The sequence below is a fragment of the Nerophis lumbriciformis genome, linkage group LG26 (assembly GCF_033978685.3).
Source record: "Nerophis lumbriciformis linkage group LG26, RoL_Nlum_v2.1, whole genome shotgun sequence".
NCBI classification, from domain to species: domain Eukaryota; kingdom Metazoa; phylum Chordata; class Actinopteri; order Syngnathiformes; family Syngnathidae; genus Nerophis; species Nerophis lumbriciformis.
In genome coordinates, this window is record NC_084573.2 from 24,340,869 (window position 1) to 24,355,656 (window position 14,788).

General features: G+C 37.9%; 2 protein-coding genes across 3 annotated transcripts in view; one reads left to right on the top strand and one right to left on the bottom strand.

The window, feature by feature from the left end:
* Positions 1 to 4,473, bottom strand: part of acot20 (acyl-CoA thioesterase 20) — a 29,381-nt gene extending 24,908 nt beyond the window's left edge. The window contains exon 1 of the mRNA XM_061987140.2: positions 4,133 to 4,473. The gene's annotated coding sequence lies outside the window, so the exon portion shown is untranslated. The remainder of the gene's footprint in view (positions 1 to 4,132) is intronic.
* The window catches only part of susd6 (sushi domain containing 6), a 64,066-nt gene that overhangs the window by 1,274 nt on the left and 48,004 nt on the right, over positions 1 to 14,788 (top strand). The gene's annotated exons all lie outside the window — the stretch shown is intronic.

Below are 14,788 nucleotides of genomic sequence, written 5' to 3' on the forward strand. Positions count from 1 at the left end.
CACCCTAGACTTTGCCCCGCAGTGAAAACATGTTTGATCCTACTGCATACATCAGTAATAGTGCATTAGTTATGGTTCAGTTTTTTAAATAAACATACAGTAGCGTAGCAGGTCTATGTTATCATTAAAAACAAGGCAGATGTTTTTATTTAAGTAGTATTTTTGGCCACTGTGACGTAAAAATAAAAAAAATACAATAAATGGTAGTTTCCCTATTTATAAACTTAAACAGCTGTTTAAAACCACAACAACAAGCAATGTCCAACATGTATTTTGGATTCTTTCTTTGGAACACTATCAGCTTTCTTTCAGCTTACATTATTAACATTAAATAAAAATGTATACTGTTAATAAAGGTGTCAAACTCAAAGTCCAGGGGCTGGATTGGGATGTTTATAACATTTTTTTTTTTAAGTTGTTAAATTTTAAGGTAATCAGATATTGTTTGGATGCAAAAAATATGTTGTTGTCATCATATGCATAATACAATAGTTTCTGCTTCACACCTAGACTTTGCCCTGCAGTGAAAACATGTTTGATCCTATTGCATACATCAGTAATAATACATTAGTTATGGTTCAGTTTTTTTTAATAAACATACAGTAGCGTAGCAGGCCTATGTATTCATTAAAAACAAGGCAGATGTTTTTTTAAGCAGTATTTTTGGCCACTGTGACATTACACAATTTGAATAGTAACACTTTGTTTGAATATAGGAGTATTAAACACTGTAGTTTAATCGAGTAATTCTTCGGGTACACGTACCACAGTTTGACAATAACTGGTATAGCTATACATTTGATATTCATTACATTACACAATTAGCTTAGTGCTTCTCAATTACTTTCTGTTACGCCCCCACTAGGAAGAAGAAAAAACTTTGCACACCTCCACTCTCTGTATTATGTGTCTATAAAATTGTTATAAGTACACCTCTGCATAACAGTGTGTCCTTATTAAAATTAAAGAAAGGAAAAAAGAAAGAAATATAGATCAATTTACAACAAAGAATAACTTTAATAACACTGTTTTTTAGTCTGTAGCAGAAAATATTTGCCGGAAATAAAACATTAAAATCCGTATTTAAACTATTAACAATTTTTGACCGACTTGCACAATTTGATACTGAAAAATAAAATTAAATAAACTCAAAAATATTAATACATTCAAAATGATTCGCTGCATTAACTCAGTAGTAGCACGATATATGAAACACTTTAACCTACAATACAAACATTGATAAAACATTTAAAAAAAATCAAAATAAGGAAGTCAGAATTAATGGCTACATTGAGCACATTTTAAAGCTTTTCGAAGCAGGGTTTGAAGCATGATACTGATAAAGCGTGTTCCCTGGGGTCTCGTGCATCATTTGAGAAGAACTGAATGAGCTGCATATCGTGTAAATGTATGTAAGCCTTTGTTTTCTTTCGCCCATTATTGAGCGCTCGCATGTGCTTCTGTGTGTTCTTTGTTTAAATACCTCAGTGCATGTTCACGTGTACTCGCGTGTGACTGTGCTCCACTGACTGCATCGCCACGGAGGCGCACGGGACGACTCCTGAGACGACTGATGTGCTGTTGACTTTGGAGTGGCTGTCTCTCTGCTCATATATTTCCCCGGCACAGACCGATCCCACCCTTGCTTTTGTTCCAATAAATCCTTCAGTCGTTTCCTGTTTGCCGGGTAAGACGAAAAGAAAAACGTCACGCTTATCGTAACCGAAGGATGGAAATGATTACTGTTGGGGGTAAATAAGTACTAGTCACGTTTTGATCCTGAGACAGCCCTTCTAAATCAGTAACAACTGGATTTCTTGGATTTAAGCCTGATGATTATGCTGAGAAGGTTGTTCTTCGGGATTCCTCATGTAGGAGGACACACCAAGAAGTAAGCAACTAATGTAAACCGTACCAGGGTCAAACTGTCAACATTATAAAGTCCTAACTAGGGATGTAACAAGTTCTTATCACGGTTATCATGAACATTTTTATCTCGATTATCATTATTTTTGCGGTATTGTTGAATGTGTTAAAAAGTACACACTAAAAGCTTTTGACCCATTTTTTCAAATAACTAAAACAATTATTTTACTGTATTTTATTGTTTTTAATATCGGTTCGTACTGTAGCGTTAAGATTTATTCAAATTAAAAGTGCGTAACAAATAAAATTTATTGTTATTATTTACTATTCCTGGCGGGCGTTGTGACGTCCTACTGCGTATAGCTGTCCTTGAAGGCACCGTAAAAACACCTTCGTATCATATTCCATAGCTTAGTTGCTCAGACTGTTTTGTGTTAAGATTGGGGTGTGGTGTTTCTTATTGGGGAAAGACGTTAATGTCTCTTATTTCCATGTTAGTATTTAAGCTAGCAAGCTACCACCACTCAGTTCCTGAGTTTATAAAAGTGCATTCATCAATTATGTTATTGATTTTAAACAGTAATACGTCGGACCGTTCATCGTAACATCCTTAGTGTTAACTAACCATACATGTTGTTTTTTCATCAACAATTTAACATATAATATGTTAATAATATTGTATTTGCATTAAAGACTAACATCAAGCTTACAATGCTTTGTCTATATTTAACACTATTAATTGCCACAATAGTCAGTGTTAGGGCTGGGCAATAAGGACCAAAACTGATATCCTGGTATTTTTGGTTGTATACGATATATATCGGTATTTTAAACAAAACTAAAGGTGTTTAGTTTAAACTCAACACCACAAAATTTTGGTCCTACCAGTGTTCTGAAAATTACTTTAAAAAAGTAATTGATTGTACTTACTTGTTACTTAACGAAAAAGGTATTTTGATTACTAATATAATTACTCTTTAATAAATTAATAATTCATTACTAAGTAAAATAATTAATGCTTTACTTAAAAAAAATTTTTTTAAATCTATGTCATTTACAGTTGAGAGAAGTTTATGAGAGCAGCATGTTGCGTGCGTGTGTGTGCCTTTAAAAGGCGGTGTCTGTTGCCAAGCGACGTGTGACTTCAGCGAGGGTTTCAGCTAAACTGTTGTTGTTAGCTTTAGCAGTGGCAGTTTGTCAGCTCTGGTAATACACGTCGGCTGTGTGCGAATGTGAAAACAGCGGAGGTCGGCGTCGGCAATGCACAACCCTTCCTGTGTGCCAGATCCTTTCTTAGCTAGGTTGCACCGCACCGGCTGCTGACAGCCATAACAAAGGCACATCAAAAGATACTGGCATAGCGGTATTGTCTCATATGTACTGTATACCTCTTTCTAAAATATACCGGTATTAACTGTAATACCGGTATACCTCCCAGCCCTAGTCAGTAGAGGTGAGAATCTTCGGCCACCTCACGATTCGATTACCATTCAATTAAAAATCTATTATTGATGCATTGATACATTAGGTTACCTGTCTAGAAGGAAATCAGCCGCTTGCGCGTCCAATGTTTGTCCAAGACTGGCCCGCAATGCCCTTCATCTTGAATATGCCAGACCAATATTTATTCGAGTTTTGGCTCTTCTTTGGGTTTTTTAGGACGTACAGCGTCTTTCTTTTCTTTCTCTGATTTCCTCTGTTGGGTTTTTTAGCAGTATATGCTGTAACAGCAAGTGCAGGTATTGCGATCTTTCCAGGTGGGTGTTCAGCAGCCATGCTTTGCTGCAAACAAGTTTGCACCGTGCACCCGCTTCACTATATATCGCGTCAGCCAATGAGGAGGCTCCTTCGTGAGCTCTGCCCACCCCTCCTTTCTCTAAATCCTTTGATTGGATCTGGAGGGGTTGACTGCCAGAAAAACAAATTATTTTGTCTTCCGGGCTTTTATTTACTAAAATACTTAATTGTAAGGCACAGACATGCAATTTTTTCAGAAATGATTACTGTTACCATATACTGTATAGGGCTGGGCGATATGACTAAAAAATTTATCACGATATAAGTGTTTCATATCAGTCGATATCGATAATTATTGATTAAAAAAAAACCTATTCTAAATAAAGACCAGGAGAAAAAAGGCTGAATTTAAATACTTTTATTTTAAATATAAGTAGGTAGCATGTCCTTCGTTAATTGATCCACCACTGCATCCGTTATTTCTTTATAACGTTTTGAATTTTTGTCGTATGGCACTGCTGCCGAGTACCTCTCGATGGTGGTCTGTTGTTGCCGCTTCGGTGCTGTTCCACTTGCACTGGCTGATGTAGATGGTTGTGGCTGTTTGATACTGCTGTACTCCAGCGGGTGAGAGCGGCTCAGGTGGTAAAATAAGTTTGTCGTGTTCCCAGACTTGGTCGGGACGACGACCTTGCAAAGTTTGCAGACAGTATTACTCTGATTCGTATCGGACTTAAAAAATCCAAAATACTGCCAAACTGGTGACGTGACGTTTCCTTTTTTATTTACAATTTCCTCTCGTGCTGCCGCACTCATATTCCCGTTTTGTTTCACTCCTCGTCGTCAGCTCGCCGTTGTTGCTTCTTTTTTTTTTTTTCTCTTCCTGTTAGTATTTCCCAGAATGCCTTGCGGTTCAGGCTCGGCCGTGATAGGTTGAGAGGCCAAAGCCCTTCCTCTGCCTACAGCCCCCAGAATGCCGTGCGGTTCCGGCTCGGCATTTCTTCCTATTTTTTTCTAACAGAACTCAGTGAAATTATCGAACGTTCTATCAACCCCATTTTCTATTGATATTGATCACATGTCTATCGCGATATATATTGTTATTGTTTTATCGCCCAGCCCTAATACTGTATGATGCTAATATAATTGTTTTTTTAGTTAAAGACTATAACTTGGATACCCCAGCTTTAATAAGCGTTTATCTCTTGCAACTTTTAAAAACAGTGCATTTGTAAAAAGAAATTCCCTTCACATTTATTAAATTCATGGTAATGTGTGCAAACTGGAATGTAGGTGCCCTATTATAAAGGAGCTGGTCAAATCTCTCGGTGAGGTGGCTCGCTGCAGTCAGCCAAATTTTAGAACTGTCTGCATTGCTTTATTTACAATAAATTAATCGATTATTGGCGTTTACTAATCGATTTTATAATCGTCCATGTTTGAATTGTGATACATCTAAATATCGATTATTTACCCCACCTCTACTAGTCAGTGTATAAACTAATGTAAAAAATAGTAAAGCAATTGACCTAAACTTGACACAAGAGTCTTACTGTTTTGAATTTGAGTCCAGTTAATATTCTTTTCCTCTCACGGTCTTATACAATCTCCCAATAAGTTTGGTAAAAATATGTTGCAAAAAGAGAAAGCAAAACACCCGAACAGAGTTGAACTTTGGATGGCCGTAAACTTGATCTTGGCCTATTTTTCAATGGAGTACTTTAGGGCAAAGCTGTCCAAAGTTCACAAACAACAACAATGAAGGATGCACAGGTGACTGTGATATTTTTCCACTTTTTGTTTATTCAACATCATAAAACTAATCCCATTTAGGGCAAAATTGGGAGTGTGACAATATGGCCTTGTTCACACTGCAGGACAACTCCAGATTTTTTCAAATCCGACTGAGGCCTCTTCCGTATGTGGATATAAATCAGATAACGCTCCGATCGCGGTCATCCAACCAATACGTCATCAAATAGCGATAAGCAGCATAATTATTTGCCAAAATAGACTGTTGCAAAATAAATAGTTGACAAATTAGCACAGGACAAATGAGCATAAAACAGGTGAAAATAATATGTTTTTATGTTATGTCTGTGACTGCTCGCCCACATGCTCTTTGGAGCATACATCGAAGCAAAGGTCCTGCAAACTGCAAGAGCCAAAATGCTTGCCCTCTTCCTTCCCAATTTTCCAGGCACAATAATTCGGTTCAGAAAATGTTGACTTTGATTGCAGAAAATCTTTGAAATTTCCACAAATGCGCCAGGACTGAGACCTACTAGGATTGAAGTTAAAGTTAAAGTACCACTGATAGTCACACACACACTAGGTGTGGTGAAATTACCCTCTGCATTTGACCCATCCCCTCATTCCACCACCTGGGAGGTGAGGGGAGCAGTGAGCAACAGCGGTGGCCGTGCCCGGGAATCATTTTGTTGATTTAACCCCCAATTCCAACTATTGATGCTGAGTGCCAAGCAGGGAGGTAATGGGTCCCATTTTTATAGTCTTTGGTATGATTCGGCCGGGGTTTGAACTCACGACCTACCGATCTCAGGGCGGACACTCTAACCACAAGGCCACTGAGCAGGATTGAAACCATGTTTACTTCTGTAAACACTGCAGCGTGTACAGTATGACATCATGTCTGCATGCGGGTTAGATTGTGTCCACATGAGACATCGCATTTGTTTTTGTAATGTGAACGATTACATGAAAAGATCTGGTTTGGCAAAAAATAATCCAAATTGGACATCCTAACATGCAGTGTGAATGTATCGTATATTTATGGCGTAAACTTTGGGACTTATTACTGTTTGATACGTTCTTAAAGCAGATTGGGACATTGTTTAATTCTTTAAAAAAATAAATATAATATTTTCATCTAACAATGACAGTGAGCTGTTAATAATAGCTGTGCTCTCCAGTTGTTATATCTTAATTTCTTACACTTCTGGGTCTCGTTTGTAAGTATTATATAGTAGACGTTGCATGCAGTTACAATTCCGTTAGATGGCAGTACGGTGTGTTTTGCTTACTAGTCTTAGAGTAGTCTTTGCCATTACGCTGAATCTAGTCTTTTGTTGCGCCCTAAAACTGTTAGTGTTGTACTTATTATGCACCATCTATTTTATTGTAGCCTGCATCTTCGTTGTAGTTTTCATTGCCAAATTTTGAGGTGTTGAAATGGTCTTATAAAATCACTAATGCTAATTAAAGTTAAAGTACCAATGATTGTCACACACACACTATGTGTGGCGGAATTATTCTCTGCATTTGACCCATCACCCTTGATCACCCCCTGGGAGGTGAGGGGAGCAGTGGGCAGCAGCGGTGGCTGCGCCCGGGAATCATTTATCGTAGCATCGCCAGGAAAAATCAAATTAACATCAAGCTAGCACATTTTGAATAACATATCCTGACTGTACTTTAGAACGCTTTTATCAAGCATACCTTCTTTGTTGGAATGGAAAATTGCCGTATTCCCTGGAAGTGGTCCGACTAAGTCCACTCTGAGTGCTGCTTGAACGCTTGTTTGCCCGCCAAGTAGTACCGACGGAATTCGGGCTTTGCCTATAAAAGAACCAAATTTGGTACCCATCCCTAGTTGTCCCCGGACAAAGGCAAAGTGACTACGAGTTATAAATACATTTGGTGATTGTACTTGGTAAAATTAACCATTTAACAGAGATAAACAAAGCAGAGCCCCCATAAAAAGATCATATCAACAACAGTCCAATACATCAGAGCTTAGCATGAAATATACTGTACATTCAGTACAAATACTAATTCCGTGATTTGCAAGATGCTTGTTTTCTATTCATAATGATTTTTACGCCAAACCACATTGTGGTGTTGTAACACCTCAAGACCCACATTTAGTGCACAAGGTCCTTTGTCTGGCCTCAGCTCCTGTTTGTGATTTTTTTTTCACCTCTGTCAACATTTGGCGGTCATCTTGGTTTTTGTTGTTGTTTTTTTGCTTCTTCCTCCATCTTTGTATTTAGTCTGTCACTTTCCTTGACGCATTCAAACTGTGGCGCTTAACACCCCCTAATACCTCATAACAAAGACGGACTACTGTGTGCCATGCAGAGCTCTGACGCTGGGCTCCCTCCAACGGCCCCCGGTGGCCTCTACCAGCTGCGGTAGCATTGGGGCCTAGTGGGTGGAAATATCCTCGCTGCTGTATCTTTGGTACAATGAGTGCTTTCTGTCCATGGACACATGCCTGTGCCACTGCTTTCCTTGGATCCCTTTGCATTCACGGAGCTGCAGGCAGCTGAAAAGCCGCAGTAACGGCTTGCTGGATGGATGGTTGTCAGCTTGGGGTCTGAAGTGGACAGTTGTCTTGTTTTCCTATCGTAAACAAAAGGCTTATACAATACATTATCTACTAGGTTACTTACACAGATTAATCATTAAAGATTAGGACATTGATCAAAGGGAGTAGATAAAAAAGTAATGGAGTGGACTGCTAATATTAGCCAAAGTGTTTTATTATATAGAGTTTGTAGTTATATTATTGCTGGGCGATATGGCTTTTTTTAATATCTCTATATTTTTAGGCCATGTCACGATACACGATATATATCTCGATATTTTGCCTTAGCCTTGAATGAACACTTGATGCATATAATCACACCAGTATGATGATTCTATGTGTCTACATTAAAACATTCTTGTTCATACTGCATTAATATATGCTCATTTTAAACTTTCATGCAGACAGGGAAATCACAACTAAGTCAATTTACCAAAACTGTATTTATTAAACAGTTATTAAGCAGTGGCACAAACATTCATGTAATTTCAAAACAGAAAGTGCAAGATTGTCAGAGACATTTTAAAACAAGCTATGAGTGCACTTTTGTGGATGATGTCACTAAGATGACGTATCAAAACAACACTAAATTAAAGTGCACTTTTTGTACAGAACGCCACTGCAATAGTTTAAAACAAATAAAGTGCACTTTAGTGCATGATGTCACACAAGATATTTCAATAACTGTCAAATAAAAATGAGCTGCATAATAGGAAATCAAATAGTGTATGTCCTTCGCTATGTGGTAGGTTCCTGCGGACTTTATCTCCTTCTGTTGTTGACTATTCTTTTCATACGGTGTTGATGTGGAAATGGTTGCCTCTGCATTTTGTTGGTGTGGCACCGAACGGAGATGTTGACATGTACAGTTTCAAACACTCTTCATTCTCTAGCGGGTGACTTTTCAAATGATGCTACATATTAACAGTAATGCTACTTTTTGTAGCAACGCTTTTGCCGCACACTTGACATATTACGGTTGTCTGTTCGACATATTCCCGCTTGAAGCCAAACCACCGCCAGACGATGGACCCTGTGCTGTTTTTCTTGGGAATTAATTCTTCCTTCATTTGTTACCAGATTCGCACTTTCTTTCTCTCGTATTACCACTCGCACCACAGCTAACGTTACCCATGCCGCTACCTCTCTGTTCCGCGAGGGTGTATACGTATGTGACGTATGAAAGAAGGTGCGCTTGTTTTACGTCTCTGTGAGAAGGAGAGACAAGAAAGCGTGAGAAACACCTGTAGTGTAATGTTAGCAGCTAAAAGCAACTGCGTGAGAACGTATACTCGAATATCTTGATATACCGGTAGTCATTTTCTATATCGCACAGAGAAAAACCTGCGATATATTGAGTACATCAATATATCGCCCAGCCCTAAGTTATATATAACATAATGACATTTGATTAGCACATCTGCTTCACAGTAATGAGATCTGTATTCAAATCTCTTTTGGAATATAATTGCACAGTTTGCAAGGTCCTGTGTTTACATGGGTTTTCTTCCCGGTTGCTCCGGTTTCCTCCCACCCACCAGTGTTAAGTTTTTAATTGATTTTTAGTCATAGTCTTTTGATTAAAATGTATTTTAGTTGACTAAAATTACAGTAATTTTGTCGACTAAAGTACATATAGTGTAACAGACAAAGCATCTTTGAAGTTGTCTTGGAAGCACTTTTATTAATGAGCTATTATTGCAGAGCATCTCAAAAAGTAAAATTCACAACAAGACCTGCACTCCATGAATATTTCAATAAGTACATTTCACCATAACCTCATTGTGCGTTATTTTAGCTGGAATTAAGCATTTTTTTCAAATGTTAAATAATATATGACTAAAATGCTCACATGAAGAAACAAACTAGATTTATTATACATGGTGTATAACTTTACAGAGTGTGCACAATGGCATCTTGGCCACTGTCTCGTTGAAATACAGCAAACAGTGTTATGAATGTAGAATGTATATATCTCACATACCTGTTTTCCTTTGTGTATTGTCAAGTTGTGCAATTAAAAGCGGAACAGTGTGCCGAGGACATCGATTATAGTGCCGCACAGCTATCCTGTTCATTAGATTGGCAGGCAAGTTCGCCTATGGATAATACAAAAGTAGTGGTAGAGTAAGCAGTCTTGCTCCTTCTCTACTGTTTTAAATAGTGACAGTAATTCAGTACAGTATGAATCATTTGGAAATATTAGTTGAGGCCTATTTACTGTTGATGTCCTTATAATTAGCCTGCAGATGGTGCTTCAAGTTGGTTCTGTTTTTATCGGAGAAAATCGAGCCACAGGGTTTACGTGTGTAGTTGTCTACCGTTGCAAAGGTGAAATGTTTCCATATGTGTTCTCTTTCTTGAAGTTATAGAAGACATATTGTAATGATGTGTGTAACAATACAGTAGGTATGTAATGATATGAGAATTTCATATCACGGGTACTGTGACCAAAATGATCACAATTCACATTGTTATCGCAGTATTGTGGAATGTGCCTAAAAAAAGTTTTTTTTAACAAAAACTAAAATAGGTAGATACTTGGTTAGAAAAGCCAGAATTTTGCATGTCTTTTGTTTCTTATGCTTCCCTGAAGTGTTTTAGTCTGTGTTTTATTTTTTTTTAATAGCTAAACTCTAATTGTTGTACTGTAAGTATTGTTTTATAAGGTAGCACTTGAAAAATATACTTAAATGAAAAGTACGTAAAAAATAAAATCTATTCTAATTATGTATCGCTTTTGGTCATCTGTACTTGAACACACCGTTAATCACCTTAAACTCTTTTCCTGTGAGGAAAGATTGATCATTATAATTCCGTGCTAAGAGACGAGAGTACAGTTTGTGTTCAGTGTGCACAATTGATTATCTTAGTTGCGAACACAGCAAAATTGGGGTATGTTGTTCTTATCGGGTGAAAGAGGTATGTATCTTGTTTCATTTTAGCATTTAAGCTAGCGAGCTGGCACCAGTCAGTCTGTCGAGAGTTTATCAAAGTGCAGTTATCAATCTCGGTTTTTCAATAATTTTAATTTGTAAGGGCAATACTAATCGTGGGGAGTTTTTCCGCGGTCATCATCTTTACAGTTAATCATTACACCCCTACAATACAGTCATGTTTTCCAGTGAAAAATCCTAACACTGTGTCTTAGTAGTTGTAGTTCTGATTGGATCCCCGCTGTGATTTACCCCCGCCCCTTTCCTGCATGCTACTGTGATTGGATAGATCCCTAACTTGTCCCACCCGTCTAAAGACGAAATTAAACATGATTTGATTTTTCGACTAAATTATTAATTAAGTAATAATTAATTTCGTCATTGTTTTCGTCAACGTGCCTGTGTTGTGATTCATTATCATCCTATTATAGTCAGGTCGTTCACTATAAGTAAGATGAAAAAATTAATCAAAATGAACAGTACCGACCACATCCCAAAAACTTGCAAGATAGGCTGATTGGAGTCCCTACATAAATAAATAAATATATTGTATAGCGCTTTTCTACCTTCAAGGTACTCAAAGCGCTTTGACACTACTTCCACATTTACCCATTCACACACACATTCACACACTGATGGAGGGAGCTGCCATGCAAGGCGCTAACCAGCACCCATCAGGAGCAAGGGTGAAGTGTCTTGCTCAGGACACAACGGACATGACGAGGTTGGTACTAGGTGGGGATTGAACCAGGGACCCTCGGGTCGCGCACGGCCACTCTTCCACTGCGCCACGCCGTCCCATGGTCTATAAGTGTACCCCACTTTTTGTGTTATGTCTGCTGGGATATGACGAAATGACGATAACAGGACAGGAAATGGATGAATTTTTATTTTTAGAAATAATTATTTCTATGTTCACGATATTCTAGTGGTTAGGCAGCCATGCAATCCTAAAATAGATTTAGACGAACAATATGACCATTTCCTCTCACGATTATCGTCACCAAATTGATCATGGTTATCATTATTATCGCGGCATTGTTCAATGTGCTCAAAAAGTACTTATACACACACCAGGGTTTCCACTACATGTAAATGGTCCTGGTGCACTCGCCACTGCAAGATAAATGCCGCCACACCTTCAAAATAAGTTTTTTAAACATTATAATTTTAATTTTTTTACATGAAAACACATTTAAATAATATGTTGTATGAATGTATATACTGTACAGGCTATTATTTAAGTACTATTGGCCATAAGTTTAAAAAAATATCTCAAATATCATAAATCGCCTGTTTGTAGCGATACAGCAGGTTGCACACCTCCGGGTACTCCGGCTTCCTCCCACCTCCAAAGATATGCACCTGGGGATAAGTTGATTGGCAACACTAAATTGGCCCTAGTGTGTGAATGTGAGTGTGAATGTTGTCTTGTCTATCTGTGTTGGATGGATGGATGGATGGATGATTGTATATGAAGAGTATGTGAAAGTTTGATTCCTACCTTGTCTACTTCTGTGATGAGCTTCTTAAAGTTTTGTAATCGATCAGAAATATCAAGCAGCTAAAATGCGCCAAACAAGGATAAGTGTGGAGAGAGTGTTTTACATTTTTCCCAGCATGCACTCTAATGGATTTAAATGGGTGTAATTTTGAATTTGTTTATGGTGTTTGGATGTTTTTCATCATATCCTCAGTAAGCAGGTTGTGTTATTAAGTTAAAGTTGATTCCCGCGCCCGGGAATCATTTTTGGTGATTTAACCCCCAATTCCAACCCTTGATGCTGAGTGTCAAGAAGGGAGGTAATAGGGTGTGACAATGTGTGTTGACCTTCATGTTGGGTGCATTTTTTTTTTTTGCAACATGACTAGGGAATGTTGTTTGGATTGTGTCTTATAAGTAAATGTTGTGCTATTATTGTAAGGTACTTTCAAGGGTCATTGATCTGATTTTCTCACATTGTCCACAAGATAGCAGCAAATATGTATCATTCAGAGACCGCTGGTATTTAAGATTAGTTTATAAGTACTCCGTGGTGCGATGCTTTGTTAACTCACAAAGTCTCGCGGATCAAATTGAAAAGGCTGGTGGGCCATAGTATGGACACCCCTGGTCTACTGCGATCATCCATGCTAATTTTGGTTAGCGTGCCAAGGAGCCACTCAATTGTACATTAGCATTAAGCTAACGGCATTAGAGCTGAAACCCTCATCCTGCATAACTGCATTGCTTTTTTCAGTTTATTCCAAACTAAATTATTAATTGCAAATTGCAATTGCATTGAACAAAGAGAGCTCAGTCTACCAAGTCAAATTCTCTGGGTGTTAAACATACTTGGCCAATAATGCTGATTCTGATTGTGTTAATATAATAAACAATGGTATTAATAAATAATAACACATATTTGTTTTTAAATATACATAAAACTTTTTTTTAGCCTTTTAAAGAAAATATATGCATCATTCCAAATCAGATTTATCATGATGTCATATATATGATGATGTCCTATTGACCAAGCCCCCACTGCTACATATATAGTGGCAATCTCGGGGAAACTTTTGACCAATTTTAATAAATACAATTAATTGACACACTGTTAGAAAAACCACAATTTTGGATGTTTTGTGTTTCTTATGCTTCCCTGAGTGTTTTAGTTGTAGTATTTTATCTGTTTTAATGGCTACGCTTTTATTGTTGTAAATATTGGTTTGTACTGTAGCACTTTAAGATTTTTCTAAATGAAAAGTGCATAACAAATCTATTAGTATTAATAATTTTTTCTGCTTAATTTTAAGCTTAACCCAGTAGCATCACATGACCACAGGGTTACAGTAATGCAAGGATTTGGACGAAGCACATACTGTACAAGCTAAAGCTCATCTTCACAATAACATTATGTCTCTGCTCACTCTACAGTCGTATTCTTCTGCAAGATAAAAATCTTGTTGTTCTCAGCTATTCGATGAGATCATAATGCAGCTCAGGTACTTTAATCATATGCTCAATCCACACCCTAAATGACAAACCACATTTTTCTCTCTACACCCAGAATGCTTTAGCTATGGATGCCACCTTGCGTGAACCCGCATAAAAGCACTATTTAAATACAGTGGGAAGACTGAGTCTATTTCTTTCTTGTACAGACTATTTTCTCCATGCGCTGTCAGCAGACATATTGTGGGTTCAAACAGAATGTGTTTCTTTTGTATTATTGTCATAGAAGACGCTATATCATCAACATAGGCTGTACGGAAGTGCTGGTCAACTTGATTTGCACATCTAAACAAACAGATGGTGTGATAGTGGCACTACTTCAGAGAGTTCCCATATGATTGTTGCACCACAAAGCACCATGAAAATGCAAATCGAGTGATCGCATTAGGATTTGTATTCATCCTGCCAGTGTAGTGCACTGTTATGATACTCACTGCGTAGGTTATGACTTCAACATTCCCCCTTTGCTTGTGTGTAAGCAATTAACATAATTGTGCTTAAGTTTTCACTTTGCAAACATACCAGCCGGTCAATACTCCGACCTCTGCAAGTGCTCAGCCAAGAGCTCATTGGAAATGCCATCTCAGCGGAATCTTTGTAGCCAGACAACTTATATTTTTGTTCTGTCTGACTTTAGTTTGTCCTTGATTTTTTTTCGCTGCAACCCTCACCGAGATTTGGAGTCCCTAATAGGAAATAAGATCAAAAGGTTGACATACAGTAGGTCTTCGTGCATGTGTTTATGCCCTTTGGCTCAAAGTGCCTTGCCAAATCTGGTCTGAGTCATTCTCTCCCACAGACCTGCACCGCATGCAAGTATGCTTTGCCATAAAAAAAAACATTGAGAACATTAAGAAGACGATGGTCGGTTTGGTGCATAGCCTTGCTTTTTGTGTATTGGAAATGTCTCGCTCTCTTCCAATC